Source organism: Lissotriton helveticus, chromosome 9 (genome assembly GCF_964261635.1).
Source record: "Lissotriton helveticus chromosome 9, aLisHel1.1, whole genome shotgun sequence".
NCBI lineage: Eukaryota > Metazoa > Chordata > Amphibia > Caudata > Salamandridae > Lissotriton > Lissotriton helveticus.
Window position 1 is genome coordinate 1,219,024,954 of NC_136070.1, and position 16,294 is coordinate 1,219,041,247.

The following is a 16,294-nucleotide window of genomic DNA, read 5'->3' on the forward strand; positions in this document are numbered from 1 at the left end:
AGGGCTGACACATGGCCCTGTACTAAATGCTGTGGTAGGCGGAAGTAAAACGTGTACGATACTTGAACAGACCAATGGATGTAGAGGGCTGACCCAAAGTATGGGTATGTATGTATAGATTTATTTATGAAGTGTTATAAATACAGGAGTCTGGCGTGGAAAAGATGCATTTAGATCACACCTAAAAAGCACATTACATTGAGTATGAATCCTACATCTGCCGGTTTTCTTGACAGGTGTACCGTACATAGGGACTGGAAAGGTAAGGCTCCCTTTCATCCCCTGCCTGCTTTATACCCTGATGCATAAGGGAGTTAACTGCCTGCATGTGAAATCTGTGCGTGACCTGCAAGTCGTGAGATTGAATCCTGGCCAATTCAGCTTTTCATCCTTCTGAGATTGACTATTTAAAATGGTTACTAGTAACGCCGGATATATACAGAGATTAGAAATGAAAAACTAAGCTGTGGTATTGAGCACAGTGTAAGACAAGTTAAATATTATAGTCTTCTATTGCTTTTTAAAAATCGACTCGGGCATGCAGAAACCCGCTCAATAGCTTTGCTTTTTACGTGGATCTGTCTATGGCCTGTGACATGTTTCCAGGCATCTTACTCTCACAGGCAGTGGGATGGTTCATGCATCCATTAAATATTTTACTTCCTTTCTCCCTTCCTGTTGAGATTTGCAGCCTGTTCCACATTTTTGGCCTCCCAGAGATTCACAGTTTGTGGGGGATTTCCCACATACCTGAACATCCCTTGCCCTGCATCATCATCTTGGGCACACAGCACCTAGTAATTCCCTTCCTATATTGGACTAGTCGGCCCTTTGCCATTGGGTCAGTGGTTGAGGATGTAGAAACAATATCCAACTCCAGAAAGAACAGTGCGCTCACTACGGGTTACAGTGACTCAGAGGCATTATCGGCCAGGCCTATTACTGCCAAGAATAAGGTGCCATCTTCTCCTAAACTCTCAGAGCTCCATCAAGCATTGGTTAAACTCTCGACCAAGGTTGATCACATTCTACCCAAGTCTCATTTTTGTAGATAAGTAGCGTTGATCCATTAAGGGTCTGGTTAACCATCCTCTCCCCATACAAGGATACTGCAGACGCTGAACTATAGTCTGCTCCTCTGGTACGAGACAACAGAGTTGTCATGAACAAATCTCATGTCTTCTTGTGTTGACTGGAACACGAGGAGTTGGAAGCTAGCCTGCTTCGCCTCTTCTTCGTGGTCTTCTTATCTTACACACAATAACAGCCAAATTATTTTTTTAATGTAGCCATTTTATATAGCCCAGCCCTGGCCACAATTATAGCAGAGCGATTTACAGAGACCATGTTGGAGATGCAAATTACATGACAGAAGTTAGTTAGCAAGAGATTAGGGAAAGGGAACATATAGGTAAAACAGAGTTTTGGAGACAGTTGATCCGAAGGAACTGAAGTTTAGACAGGCAAATGCTCTTTGAAGAGAGGAGTCTTAGGTTCTTTCCTAAATTAAAGGATGTTTGAGTTAAATTCTGATGGCATCAGGGGTGGAGTTCCAAAGTCTTGGGGTCAGGCAGGAGAAGGCTTGGTTGGCAGTTTTACTTTTCCTTGATTTGGGGATCTAGAGAAGGTGGTTGGGTGGGCCTTTCATAGAGTCCCACCCTTAAGATTGTCTAATTCTCGGCAAAGGCGAGCACTTCGGTCACTTCACTGGCTTCCGATCCAGGAAAGGATCATGTTTAAAACATTCTGTATGGCGCACAAGTCAATAAGTAATGTTGGTCCTACCATCCTCCAGCCCTTGTTTCGCCGGCATCTTGCCTCTAGATCCCTGAGATCTAATCAGCAAAATCTGCTGGTGGTACCCAGGGTGAAGCGAGCCCGCATGGGTGGCCGCCAGCTTTCCGTCCATGTCGCCAAGGGCTGGAACAAACTCCCAGATAACATCAGACTGGAAGTGAACCATCTTGTATTCAGGAAGCGATTGAAGATATTTTTGTTTCACTGAGCGTCTTCTTCTGTCCATGGTCTCGCAGCGCTGGGATGCCTCAGGGTAGCCATGCGCTATACAAGAGCGTACTCATTCATTCATTCTGAACCAAGCTCTTTAGGAGGAGCATTTGCAGCGTGAAACTAGGTGGGATTCACATACTACGTACATAATATCGATGTGGAAAGGAACTTGCTTTTTAAACAAATCTTCATAACACACGTCTGCTATTTTAAAGCACTTTACATAACGTTATGTTATACCAAACTTAATAGTGCACGTTCACAAAAGGTTTCATGGCGTTGGGGTAAAAAAAGGCAACATCTGGTCAAGGTCATTGGCAGTATGCTTGTGTGAATAGTCAAGTTTTGAACAGCTCCCTGAAGCTCATATAGTTTTCTGCTAATCTAATTTTAGTCATAATAAGTGTTACTAAAATCTAATTAAATGATAATCAGTTTACTCACCTCAGAAGGATCAAAAACTGAATTGGCCTTGAGAAGGATTCAAACTTTTTTACCTGCAGATCACATCAATAGTCAATTGCGAGTTTTAACTCACTGAGCCATCCTGCTGAGAAGAAGACTGAATTATCATTGTTTCGTTTTCTTAAACCAGTATTAACATGTAACATATCACACAAAAAACTGTCTGGTTACATAGGAGACATACTTCCCCTACTAGTAACAAAAGTTACACAGTACCCGAGGCACTAGATACACCACATAGTTTACAAGGTAAAAAAGCCAGGAAGGAGAGTATGACGCAGAGTTAACATTACAAACAGATGTGGGAGAATGTGTATCAAGCTGATTCACAAAAGAAGGATTTGGGTTCATATTCTGTTAGGCTTTCACCACTAGAAGAGGTTACCACCTGCGACAGTCTAAAAACACGCCCTTCAGTAGAGTACTGCTGGAAGCTGACCTTTTGCAAAGGAGAAATAATTTCTTGCCTCCAGTACTCAACGCAATAGAAATAGGCAAAGACAATTTTAAGACACCTGCCACTGTAAAATCAGCGACTGCAAGAATAAAGAGTGCAAACACAAACCTGTGCTGCAGTATCCTGCTCACACCAGGACTCATGATGAACCAAACTCAACCACAACCAGCCAGGAAGAGGTCCCTCATAGTGTGCGCCACACTGGACCACCACCCACCAAGGGACCTTTGGAACTCCCTCCCTCTTCACATACGCAGCAGCCCTGATCACCTGATCTTCAGAAGGCTGGTGAAGACCTGGCTTTTCTCCAACTGTTAATCTTTTCTCTCTTTGTCTTCTTACTCTGTGTTCAACTTAGCGCTGGGACGCTCCGATGCTGGGGCAGCCATGCGCTTTACAAATTACTCGAACATAACATGAGGGAAGTGAGAGGTTGGAAATGCAGCATAGACCGCTTACAAACTCTTATAGCTTTTGTCCATGAAACTTTACAGCATCGCCATCCGCCACTATCACTACCAAGGGGTAATATCCAACAGTAGAGGCCTGTACAGCAGCAAAACAGCTCAAAATGACATGTACATGGTGTCATATCTATAAGGATCTGGGGGAACTGCATCAACCTTCCTTTCAGTGCAGTTCGGCCTGGACTGTTCCTGTGAGTAACAGAATCAAGACTGATTTGCATATGGATGGGTTCCAGCTGATGTGGCAGGGTGGGTGAAGAAAGATGGTATAAGATGAGGCCTGAGCTACTGCCAGTGGCTGAGACTAATTCAATCATTCCATCCATAACATTGCTGTTGTTGCAGTTGTTGCCCTAAGTACAACAGACCTGCCCAGGCTTGGGTGCTTTGCTCACTGTGCCAATGGAAGCAAGTTATACGTGGCGGGCAAGCCCCTAATAAAGGCTAAACTGCTCCTGGGTTGCTTGGATTTTGTTTCAGGGAGGACCTGGCCCTGCAGTTCAGACTGGACTGTTCCCACGAGCAGCAGAGTCGAGACTGATTTGCATTTGGCTGGGTCCTAGCTGAGGCGGCTCAGTGAGAAAAGAATGATGGACTGGGATGTGGCCTGAGCAATTACCAGTGGCTGAGATTAATTAAAGCGTTCCACCCATCACCTTATTATCGTTGTAGTTACAGAGGTTTCAGAAGACAAACATTTGTGGAAAAAAAATCTGGGTAGGAATTATGTGGTCTATGAACAGAGACGAGGCTAGCTAGCATCAACGTCAATAGACATTGCAAAAAAAATCCAAGTACTGGATGAAACGGTGGAGTAATATTAAAGAAAGCAAGTTCATGGCATTTGTGCTCAAGTGGCGAGATCACTCTCAAGTTCTCCACGAAGGATGCTTCTGGTCAAAGTACAAACCTAGATAACGTTTACTCTCTGGGCCATAGTAGCTGATGAAGTTAGTAAGAGTCCCATGCTCCATGTGAGGAGACCACTCTCCCTGAGCCACAAGTGGGAAAAATTATGCAAGTAATTATTCATTAACTATGAATCGCGTTAATCAAGTAAAATACGTTGACCGAGTGACACGCTTGTGGTGAAACACTATAGGCCAGGACAAATGAAGAGCAACAACGGAGACTAACACGACTGTCACTTCGGGCCACTAACACCAGGAGCCAAAAGTGGTTTTGACTGGTCCGTGCTAGTCGAAAGGGATTGTGTTATTAGGATAATGTTTGGGGCTTTGGCGGCATGAGAAGTATACTGCCACTATGCCCAATCAATTATGATGTACCCTTGCTGGCAAGCATGAATCTAAACTGTCAACTGCTTAAGACTTTTCAATAATAAGTAGAAGCAAAAGTATGAAAGATTACTAAAACAACAGTTACACTATATTACCCAATAAAAGCCTTTAAGTCATCTGAATGCTATTAGGCATTGACTGCATAATGCAGTTAAAAGTAATTGTAAAGAGATTTCAATAAACTTTACACACAATGCAGTGTGGTAGTGTTCATAGTAAAGAGACCTTGAAAAAAACCATGTACTTGGAGTAAAAAGTGAAATTGTTAATGGTTAAATGATTAACCCACATAATTTTAGGATAGTTACGCCCTCTGTAATGCACTAGTATGTTTCTATTTGTTTGGAAAATCTAACTCTGGCAACCAATTCATTGCAAAAACTCAACAGCCTATTTCTGCCTCTTACCATCTGCAGAATGATGGTCATTCTGCTCAGTTTCCCTTCTGATAGTTCCTCCTGCATTTCTAAAGTTTGCCTTTATAGTTACCACACTGCATGTATTTCACATATTCGCTTCCCAAGACCCCCAGGCAAGTGTGTACATTAAATTACACCTGCACTTTAAATATCCCAGTATGTGCAAGCACAGCTTACTCACAAGAAACAGCTCAGCAGTGCTGTCTTCTACCCAGATCTGTAAAACTGGGCAAGGCTAGAGGGCTCTGGATTCACCAGCACTCACTGACGCAAGAGAACGCTGGAGAAAGTATCTCCTATAAGTTGAATTGCTTGAGCGGTTGGCTAAGTCAGAAGTATGTTCATTGTGATCCGTTTATAGAAATATTATTGGAATCCCATGTGCCTAGTTCTTAGTTTTTTATTTTTAAGTATCATATTCCATATTTCTGTTGTGACACAGCCCTAAGTAGTGACTGGGGAGAAGGTAATTTTAGGCAAGGTCTATGATACAAGATGGGGCCAACAGCTACACCACAACGTGGTGGGATATGGCACGGTAGACTGTGTAAGCATGGTGGATCATGGATGACAATCATTTCTTACCATGCAGTCTAAGCACTGCATGCGTGATTGGGAGTCCGGGTGGTAAAGCCAGTCTTGGGGTTCTACCGGGTCAATATTGGGGCATCTCAGCCAAGATCAGTAAACCCAGACTGCAGGCTCAGCGGAAAAGAGGTCCATACAATGTCTTCATCCACATCGTGCCTATACTCATTTCCCATAAACTTCAGAACTTACTGAAAATTATCACTTTGGGTACAAACAAAGCTCAACATTAGGGATACTACATCACAGGTCTAAATGTAATTTCTTAACTTTGTGCTGACTGTGCTCCATCCAGCACACCCATAGTTTGGCGGTTTTACTCCTGCCCCCATCCAACTACTGCAATGGCACAAGAGTAAAAGGCTCCCAGGACATCTTCAGGCTAAAGAACCAGATTCCAGAAATCTTGTCCCCTTCACGGCCACATCGCATGTCTTTTCACTACATTTCATAAGGCACTGTGTTATATTCACCGAAGCATGTACAAGTAGTTTGAAAACTTGATTTTCCGTCAATTTTGCCCATTTGTAAGATGTAAAACTGTCTGAAAATAGCCTTTTCCATTTCGTGCTCTGTACAAACAGGGTTCCTTGTAAAGAGGCCTGCAGTTCGGCCAAGGGAATCTTTGTAAGGAAATGTACACATTACTTCTTATGTCATTTCTTTCACATCGCTGCCTTTCTCTCACTCTCAACCCTGGTAACACCACCTTTGTAGTGCTGTCTGGGGGAAATGGCGATTTGCCAAGTACGGGGCCAATCGTCTGGCCGCGCTCAGACAGACAGGGCTTCATTACAGATGAACTACGAGCCCTTTTCACCCTTGTCGACGGCAATGCCCCCTCAAGCAGGCCGGTCGGGGCGGACTCGGGCACTGCGGGCAGCCAGTCACCCTCTGGTGCCAGGATGCTCACCTGGTGAAAACCGGAAGGAAGTATTCATTTCACCTCAGCTTGTCTCGCCTCTGGTGACCGGCTGCGGTTAGTCCTGAACACAGGTGAGACAGCCAGCAGCAGCAAGTCAACCCCCACCTCAATGTAGTGGACTTTAAAGAGCTCAGAGCCCCTCTAACATACCTATCCGGGAGGAACGCATTGCAACGAGAAGGACGGACCCTCCCCGCGCTGCTGCAAGAATCGCTGACAAACGCTTTCATTTCATCAGAATTCGCAGCGCCCCGAGGGCGGAGGAAAGATCTGACGCATTTGAGCCCTCTCCTCCACTTTCAGGACGCGCCGTTTGTTCGCACTTTCGTGTTGCATACTATCGCGAGGTGCTTGAAACAGCATGCAGCACGTGGTGTTAACATCATAAATATTAAATACACTGGTTTAGCTACGTGCACGCTTTGTGGTGTGGAACTCAAAAATAAATTCATTCTATGCGTCACCGATCTCAGGTGGCCACGGCACAATATAAAACATGCATTGACAAAGCCAATCGGTGTCGCCCAGAAGACCTTTGGATTTGCGAATGATTTTAGCCATGTTTAGTGCATCATGCCTAATCATAACTAACCCTGGGCTAAGAACTACGCTACGCTCGCGTAGTTTGTGAAGTTTGCGCAATTTCGCACTACGCGAGCTGCACGTAGCACAGTGCAAACATGCGTAGTGTAGCACAGTGCAACGGTCATTTTTTGCTTGCTCGCGGTCCTCAATGTCAAGTTGGCGACCGCGAGCAAGCAAAATGACATCCTCGCGAGACTTATTCCTTGTTCGCGATCACAAGCATGGAAAATAAACCTCCCAGCGAGATTCTCAACGCGGGGAGGTCAGGTTTCTCATTGCGAGTGGTCGCGCATGCTCGCGACGAGAAACTAGCAGTCCGCATTGAGAAAGCTGCAGCTCGAGTACAAATCTACTCGAGCGGCAGAAAAGTACAGCTCGCACTGTGCAAGATGCCGTTTTCAATGATTGCATAGTGCCAGATGCTTGGCCGCACTGTGCAATCATTGAAAACAACATCTTGCACAGTGCGAACATGCTACTACGCAGTTCGCGAAGTGCTACGCGTAGCTCGCGTAGTGCGAAGTGCACTTCGCATAGCTTCCCATACCGCTACTTCGCGAACTATGCCCACCCCTTAAAATAACAAGCATTTACAATGCCACAGGTCTCGTATTTATGATCGTTTGAGCTCAACAGCTTCAACTCTCGCAAATGCAAGACCTATGGCATTGTAAATATATATTTTTTGTTGTTAAAGCCCCCATGACACACTTTCACGTGCATGGAGGCCGCGCCCCTGTCTTTAAAAAATCAGTGTCTAACAAAAGGTGCGTAGCCGCTATTAAAGTGAAACTGCGGCATGGGGGCTTTTATAACAAAAAAAGCATCTGTTAGTCAAACAAATGTTTTTTTTAGTAAAAGCCCCCGTGCCGCGGTCTCACCTTAATAGCAGCTGCAAACTTTCCTTAGACACAGCTCTTCTAAAGAAAGGGGCGTGGCCTTCAAGCATGTAAAAGTACGGCATGGGGGGCTTTGACAATAAAAATATTTGCAATGCCATACGTCTCGCACTTTCAAGAGTTTAAGCTATTGGCATTTACTATGGCTATAGCTCAAACTCTTGTAAATGCGAGACCTATGGCATTGCAAACAAGCAGCCACCATTGTCCCGGCTGCTTTGAGAGTGAAAGCGTGCATGGCGCGCTTAATGTAAGGAAAGCACGTCGTGCCTGCAGTAGGGCAAAAACCCATCTAAGAAAATAGTGCTTACAGATGAATTAAAACATACGGTGTCGCAACAGAAGTAAAAGGGGCAGTCGCCGTGGAAGGTTTCAAATGAAGACAAGGCGGTACTAAGGAGGGATTAACAAGGCGATTAAGGAATCAGAAGCCAGCATTCACAGACAAGGACACAAGCCAATGAAAAGTATGGGCGGAGAGTGGGCGGGGCTTCAAATCCCTTATCAATACATCATGGCTCGCAGAACAGCACATGCGCTGCCCAGGCTCGACCTAAAAATTCTATGAGGTGGCCGCTGAGTCATTTGTTAAATGCACAGCAACACACATGCATGCATCTACAAAATGATTTGAACATTTTCTCCTCCCTCTGCCTCCTCCAAACTCCCCTTTTTCAAATCAATCCATTCCTATCTTTCCACCCCTACTACAAACTCTTCTAAACAGCATGAAATCAATAGCACAAACCTAACATGATTAATGCACAAGAAAAAACATAAAAATAAATAAATAGAAATTGTACTAACTACTATCCTTAGGTACCGGATTAGGCTAGCAAGCTACATAACGAACAAGCATTTACAATGCAATGGTTTTGCCTTTGTTAAAGTTAGAGCTATTGGCATTGCTCTTGACATTATTTTTATTTATGTTTTTTTTAAACATAAATAAATGGCATTGTCATTTACAATGCCACTAGCTTTATCTCTAGCAAATGACACACACAAACACACACAGAGCCCCCCCACACACACCCACACAGAGCCCCCCGCACACACAGCCACACAGAGCCCCCCACACACACAGCCACACAGAGCCCCCCACACACACAGAGCCCCCCACACACACAGCCACACAGAGCCCCCCACACACACAGCCACACAAAGCCCCCCACACACACAGCCACACAGAGCCCTCCACACACCCACACAGAGCCTTCCACACACACCCACACAGCACAAGCAGGCAACAGGGGCACACGGGGGCACAAGCAGGCAACAGGGGCACACGGAGGCACAAGCAGGCAACAGGGGCACGAAAACGAAAACGGAGGCACAAGCAGGCAACAGGGGCACACGGAGGCACAAGCAGGCAACAGGGGCACACGGAGGCACAAGCAGGCAACAGGGGCACACAGAGGCACAAGTAGGCAACAGGGGCACACAGAGGCACAAGTAGGCGACAGGGGCGCACAAGCAGGCGACAGGGGCACGAAAACTGAGGCACAAGCAGGCGACAGGGGCACGAAAACTGAGGCACAAGCAGGCAACAGGGGCACACGGAGGCACAAGCAGGCAACAGGGTCACGAAAACGAGCACAAGCAGGCAACAGGGTCACAAGCAGGAATTGTAATTTAGACGGGGCTGAAGTGGAGAATGGTCAGTAGGGAAGTAGTGCGGCTGGTGCAGTGGTACCAGGCTGAAAGGTGAGAGGGGCTGTCTGCACCCCAGTTTGGACAGTTTCCACTACCTAACAGGGATTGGTGGGAGGGGGCGTATTTCTTGCTTGCTTTAGGGCTGTTACTTCGGGGACGCAGTGCACGCTCTTGCCTGCTGCCTGCTGCCGCCGGGACACGACAACAGGCAGGGAGAGGACAGGCTGGGAGAGGGCAGGGAGGGGACAGGCTGGGAGAGGGCAGGCTGGGAGAGGGCAGGGAGGGGACACGCTGGGAGAGGGCAGGCTGGGAGAGGGCAGGCTGGAAGTGGACAAGCTGGGAGAGGACAGGCTGGGAAAGGTCATGGAAGGGACAGGCTGGGAGAGGGCAGGCTGGAAGAGGGCAGGGAGGGGACAGGCTGGGAGAGGGCAGGCTGGGAGTGGGCAGGCTGGGAGTGGGCAGGCTGGGAGTGGGCAGGCTGGGAGAGGGCAGGCTGCGAGAGGGCAGGCTGCGAGAGGGCAGGCTGCGAGAGGGCAGGCTGCGAGAGGGCAGGCTGCGAGAGGGCAGGCTGCGAGAGGGCAGGCTGCGAGAGGGCAGGCTGGGAGAGGGCAGGCTGGGAGAGGACAGGCTGGGAGAGGACAGGCTGGGAAGCAGAGAGGGTCTTAACTGAGAAGTCTGCCAGCGCGGAGCTCTCCGGGGCGCAGAGCAGCAGCAGGGCCCAGCAGAGCAGGGCGGGGGGCGGCAGGGGCTCGTAGAGGTGTCTCCTGGGGCAGCCGCTCAGGTCCACCATGGTGCGGCTCCGAGCCCCAAGCCTATGGTGGTGGTGCTGCTGCGCTCGGCTAAGGTCCTAAGACGGGCAGTCGGATTTTCGTGTGTACGGGTTGTAGTGTGGGATTAATCTCTCGGGCCTGTGAAGTACTCTATGGTGGCCCTCAGCAGTCTTGGGGACCGGTTTTCCAATAGTGAGCCAGCAGGGCTAGAAAGACAGCAACTCTATTCAGCCTCTTGGGCTAGAATGACTTGCACAGGGTGATAAGTGCTCCGGTTGCAACAGACAGGTGAATCAGGCGAGGTCATCAAGTGGGCCCTTCGAGCCCGGGGAGCCAGTGGAGGGGGGGATATTTGTTGGTCTGGAACAGTAAGTGGAGGGGTCGAGGGGCGACAGACCCGATCTGTATCGGGTGGTTTATTATGGGGCCCCAGCTAGCAGGAGCCAAACAGCAGGACCACTTCACCAGGGGTGCTGAAAACCACAGGATATCAATAGATGATCAATACAGTCAGCGGTGGAGGGGGTGGAGAGCACCCAGCGCCTGTAGTAGTCCTTCGAGGCCAGGTGCAGAACCCACAGCAGTGTCTGGCCCTCCGTTGTGCAGACAGAGGCAGGCATGCGCACCACCCCAGGGGGTTGTTCAAAGTGATCAGAGTATCATAAGTCCCAAGCAGGGTGCCCTGCAACTGTGTTTAGTAGATGAGTCAATGGGCATGCGGTCCAAGAGGGGAGACCCCGTAGCCTTGTTTGTGCTGCAGATAATACGGGGCAAAGCTCTTGTGGCAGTCTGTAGTAGGCCTCCTTCAATGAGGAAACAGCTCACCGAGCCCCCTCCTCACTTCAAACAGTGAAGCATCCAGTCGGCGATTGATTTGGGCTTCACATGGTCTGCAAGCGAAGGCCCCCGCGCACAGGCGGGGCTGCCAGCACTCCTCAGCTGCTTCGGCACAGAAAGCCCCCCGGTCTTAATCACCCAGGCTCAGGGCTGCCCAGTGCTCCAGCAGGGCACCCACTCCCAAGCGCATCAGGGGAGGAATCGGAGCCAGGCAGGTCTGCGATCAAAAGGCCTGCAGCATAGAGAGAGTCTCTGGTGTGCCCTCGCCGCCCCAAGGGAGCAGCGCTCATGCTCCAGTCGGGCCTCCCCTTCCAGGCGTCTTGGGGTGGGGAAAGCAGTGCCAGACGGGTCAGCCAATGCAGGGCTCACCTCGGAGGTCTACTGTGCAGGAGTGGTCTCTGTCACTCCCCGTCCTATCTGCAAAGCAGCCTACACAGTTCCGAGCCAGCAGGTTACGGGCGGCAAGACCTCACAATGGCCCTTTTCGGTGTGGGCCTCCTATGGGTCGGGACAGGGGCAGGGAAACTCATGGGCACCAGACGCTATCGCCACCCATCCTCACTGGCTTCACCCCGTCCCCAACTGAGGCCCCGGCTGGAGGGGCACAAAGGCCGGACCAGGCCGCAGCCGGGGCCTCGAGTAGGCCACTCTGCTGCTTCCCCGCCTCCCTCCCGGGGTGCCGTTCTTACCTGCTGGATGGGGGTGTTGGGCCCCGGAAACCTGCTGGAGCCGTTTCGGTAGGGTGAGGGGGCCAGGAGCAGGAGTCGGGTCCGAGTGGAGTGCGGCCGCCGCGCTGACTGTGTCCGGGCTCCGGGGGCGGGGAAGGAGTGGGGAAGAGCCGTAGGAGGAGTGAAAGGCGGGCACCCCCGACAGAGCCACCCCCAGCCACGCCCCCCGGCAGGGCAGGCGAGCCCCTCTCCTCCCCGGCGCCATGCCGCCGCCCCCTGCCCTGTGCTCGCGGGCGCTGAACTCTTTTCACGGGGGTGACACGCAGAGAAAGCTCGCTGCGCCAGGTGGCGAGCTCATTACATGGCTGCTGCTTTTAATCGCTGTTTAAAATGCGATCAGCGAGCCATGAGAAAACCAGTGATTGACAGGGGAAATCTGACATTGTGTGTACAGTAACCGATTCCGCAGAATGCAAGATGTCTGCCTTAATCCCTAATTAAGAGCCCGAGTTACAATTTTAAAAGCAGGTTTAACTTCGTCACTCGACCCCGCATCACATTTAAACTCATGGAAATAGGAGCTGCACTTTCATCGCCAGTTATTAGACAGTGGACAAAGGGCCCCATCTCAAAAAAGAGAAGGTCAGAAAGGCGGGTGCCGGCAATGCCGGACCAGATTCGGGGGCGTTCCCGGCTTTCGGCTGACGTCGCGTGACGTCGGCAAAAGCCAAAGAATCGCGGGAACGCCCCCGAATCTGGTCCGGCATTGACGGACAGGCCCCTCGTCCAATGGCTAGGCTCCATTTATGGAGCCAGCCAATAAATGACGAGGGCCGACCCAAACCCCACTACAGTTCTCATCAGGTTTTCGCCTGCGCGAAAAAGCTGCGCAGAGCGCAGCTTTCGCCAGGCAAAACCTAAAAAGTGCTTCAATACCTCGTTAGGGGTCATAAGCACTACATAAATAAAAATGTAAAAACGTGTTAATGTTTTTACCAGTTTGAGATGGATTGGTAAACAAAAAACACCGCCAAGTGCCTACTAACCATTTTGCTTAAAAGTTTAAAGTTAAAAAAAAACAAAAAAAACAAAACAATAGTAAGTAAGGGTAAGGAACGGACAGGGTATAAAGCCACACATGAAGAGGACAGGGTGGGGGACAAAGAACATGGAATGTAGCTGTGGCAAGAGAAAAACATAGAAGGGAATATATTCTTAGGGAGCAAGTGTGCTTCTGAGAGCAGATGCTACAAACTTAAGGAAAAGTCGAACAGACTTCACCAATATATGTTTCACATGGTACTACTACTAATCTTTTGTGGGGATTTGAAATAGATCAGTGTGTCAAAGCAAATAGTACGAGTGCACTTTAAACAAAAAAGGAAACTAGAGCTTGCTGCGGGTGGACAACAGACATGGGTGTGATTTGCGGGTGATTTTACTGCACCTGTGCGATATTCACACTCAAACTGTTAGCCCCAGAGAGAAGTGGAGGACCACCCAAAACAGAGGAGAGAGAGCTAAGACAAGTGGGGTTGGAGGTTAACACTGAGGAAGCGGGAGAGGTGCAGGACAGACTCTCCTTTCTAGACTATGCGACCTTCGGATCCGGTCTTCTGCCCTTAGATGGCTCGCTTCTTTCTCGTCATCCATTCCCTCCCTCCTTTTCAATCGCCATCCTTTTCTACCTGCTGCATGGTCCCTCAGGGTTCACCATTAAGACCCATATTATTTAATCTCCTCTGGCAGATATTGTAAGATCTTTCGGTGCATCATGAAAGCCGAACTATAATTTCAGTAACTGGTGATTAGGAGACCACCAGAAACACTTTACTAAAATACATTCCCAAAGTGGCAGAATGGATGAAGAAAAACTCCCTCAAAACAAAGAGAAAAGGGAAATGTTTCTCGTTGGAAAACTCAGTCCTGCGATGGTCCCCATCCTGGTGGCCTAAAGGCCTGGTTAACCCACCTATCCATGTTAACTCAAAAATCTGCATAGAACTATTGACCATGAACTATCCTTCTCAGCCAAGTTAAACAAGGCCACCTCTAACTGTCTGGGGATTATTAGATCTTTACAGAAAATACTCCAACTCCTTATGGAAAATGGTGATACAGGCCTTCATTATCTCAGGCCAGGACTACAGGAATGCTCTTTACCTATGACTTTCACATCAATGTATTCAACGTCTCCAAATAATTAAAAACACGGCAACGAGACTACTCTTCCAACTACCTAAAACTGTACTTATCCTTAGTAACCTGAAATACCTACACTGGCTACCCATCTGCACTCATATCCTGAACCAACCTTGGTCCACAATATATCAGACGCAAATACCAATTATAAGATTGGTAAAATGAGCCTCCTTAAATCCTAATCAAGCCGAAGATTAGCAAAATTAGACAAGGAGGTACAGCATTTTCCTACCTTACACCTAAACAATGGAATTCTATGCCGCTCAACTTAAGGAAATTGCTAACCACATTCCCTTCAGAAAAGAATTGAAAACCTGACTCTTCCAGTGGTCATAATCTGCTTGCTTCCAAACAAACCTTTACCCTAATGCCTGTACACACTTGGGTGGCTGATTTTGCTCTTCATTAATTATATTTCATTAATAGGGCACAGTGACACAAAGTAGTTTTTAGGTCTCGCTAGAGCCAGCGCATGCGCTGGTCTGGTGAGACATTTAGTAAGCGTGTTTTTAAAGTGCTTCCAAAAGGCTTTTGTGGCCACCATCTTGCTCTTGCGCGCTGGTCTCTTTCATTTTCAAAAGAGAAAAAAACGTGGCCACGTCCCTTACCAAACGCCCTGCCCACTCTGCCTTCTGTGCGGCAAATCAGAAAGACAGGCATTTAAAAAGCCATTTCAGATGCAGATCCACGGGTAAGCGCAGATTCGCGCAGCCACCATCTGCCCGCATAGCTGGCCATTACTTTCACTTTTGCGGCCGTGCAGCCGTGTCACTTTCACGGCCGCACAGCCATTGCTTGTCTTGTTTACATATTTTTTAAGATCAACAACATCTTATTTATGTGGCATAGAGCGCCACCTATAAAAATTATAAATCTGCTTATTTTTATAATAAATACAAAACAAACAACTATCCGATCGTGCCATTTTCTTTTTGATTGCACGTGCGCTCAACAGCTTCGTATTTAATTTTGAGCTTTTCCCTTCTTAACTGCCCACGCCGGTCCTCTTGTCCTCAAACACTTTCCCTGGATTTTACCTCACGCCTCTGGTCTCTGCGGGGAGTGTTTTTTGCTTCAAGGCTGCCTCAAATCCCTCGGTACGCAGTCGCTGTTCTTGGTTGGTGCGTGCAGCACTTGTTAGCAACTTATTTTTTCTTGTTTGTTATTATGTCAGCAGGAGTCCTCTAGGAGTTTACAATTGGGCTTGTGATGAGAAGTAGGCCTTCTCCTGACAGTGCTTGTTTTCGGTGTCTTTCTCACAGATTTACATTGGCAGCCGTCAGCTTTTAGCGCCCGGTGCTGCCACGCGCACACCACTCGTTACTTTTTACGCGTGCGTGCAGACACAACTTGATCACCACTCGTGTGTTTTTTTTAATTTTACAAATCCCGGGCATGCGATATTGGCATAAAGCATGCGCCGCCTTTCTCTTCTTATGCAAGCCATGGCGTGCTCCATTCTGCTTGTTTGTTGTTAAAGTAAGCATGGTCATGCTGTCCGTCAATATCAGTGTTCCCTTTGTAATTAATGCAGAAGACACCTTCGAGCTAACCAAACTGCTCTCAGCTCCAACAGCTTTTTATCAAGTTGGTGTTTTAAGCTCAACCATAAACTGTTGATGAGAAAATGCTCAAATTGAGCTCCCCAAACAAAGACACGGAAGCCAACAATTTAACTCGAGCCGATGGGGAACTGAAAGGTACCTTTTTAACACATTTATAGGGCTATAACACCACTGGGATTTTGGCATCCACACTGGTGAAAGAAAAAACAGCTTCAGCAGCCGATTGTAAAATAAGATTCACTAAAGGTATAGATTACCCTGACACTATTTTATCAATAAGCAAAATTGAGGAGTTACAAATATGTAGAATGCCAGACAGCCCGACAGCTGTTGAACTGACCTAGTAAGAGTCCCCATGTACAGAAGTTATAGAACTGTTGGCTGGAAGGAAGTTGCATTGATAATTTGTTTTCAAGATTGCTACAAGAAATGGGCGTATCACTGATGGTTTCAAAAGTGATTTCAGTTCTTTAATGCAAA

General features: G+C 47.9%; 1 protein-coding gene across 1 annotated transcript in view; it reads right to left on the bottom strand.

The window, feature by feature from the left end:
• Positions 1 to 16,294, bottom strand: part of TMCC1 (transmembrane and coiled-coil domain family 1) — a 467,271-nt gene that overhangs the window by 222,979 nt on the left and 227,998 nt on the right. The gene's annotated exons all lie outside the window — the stretch shown is intronic.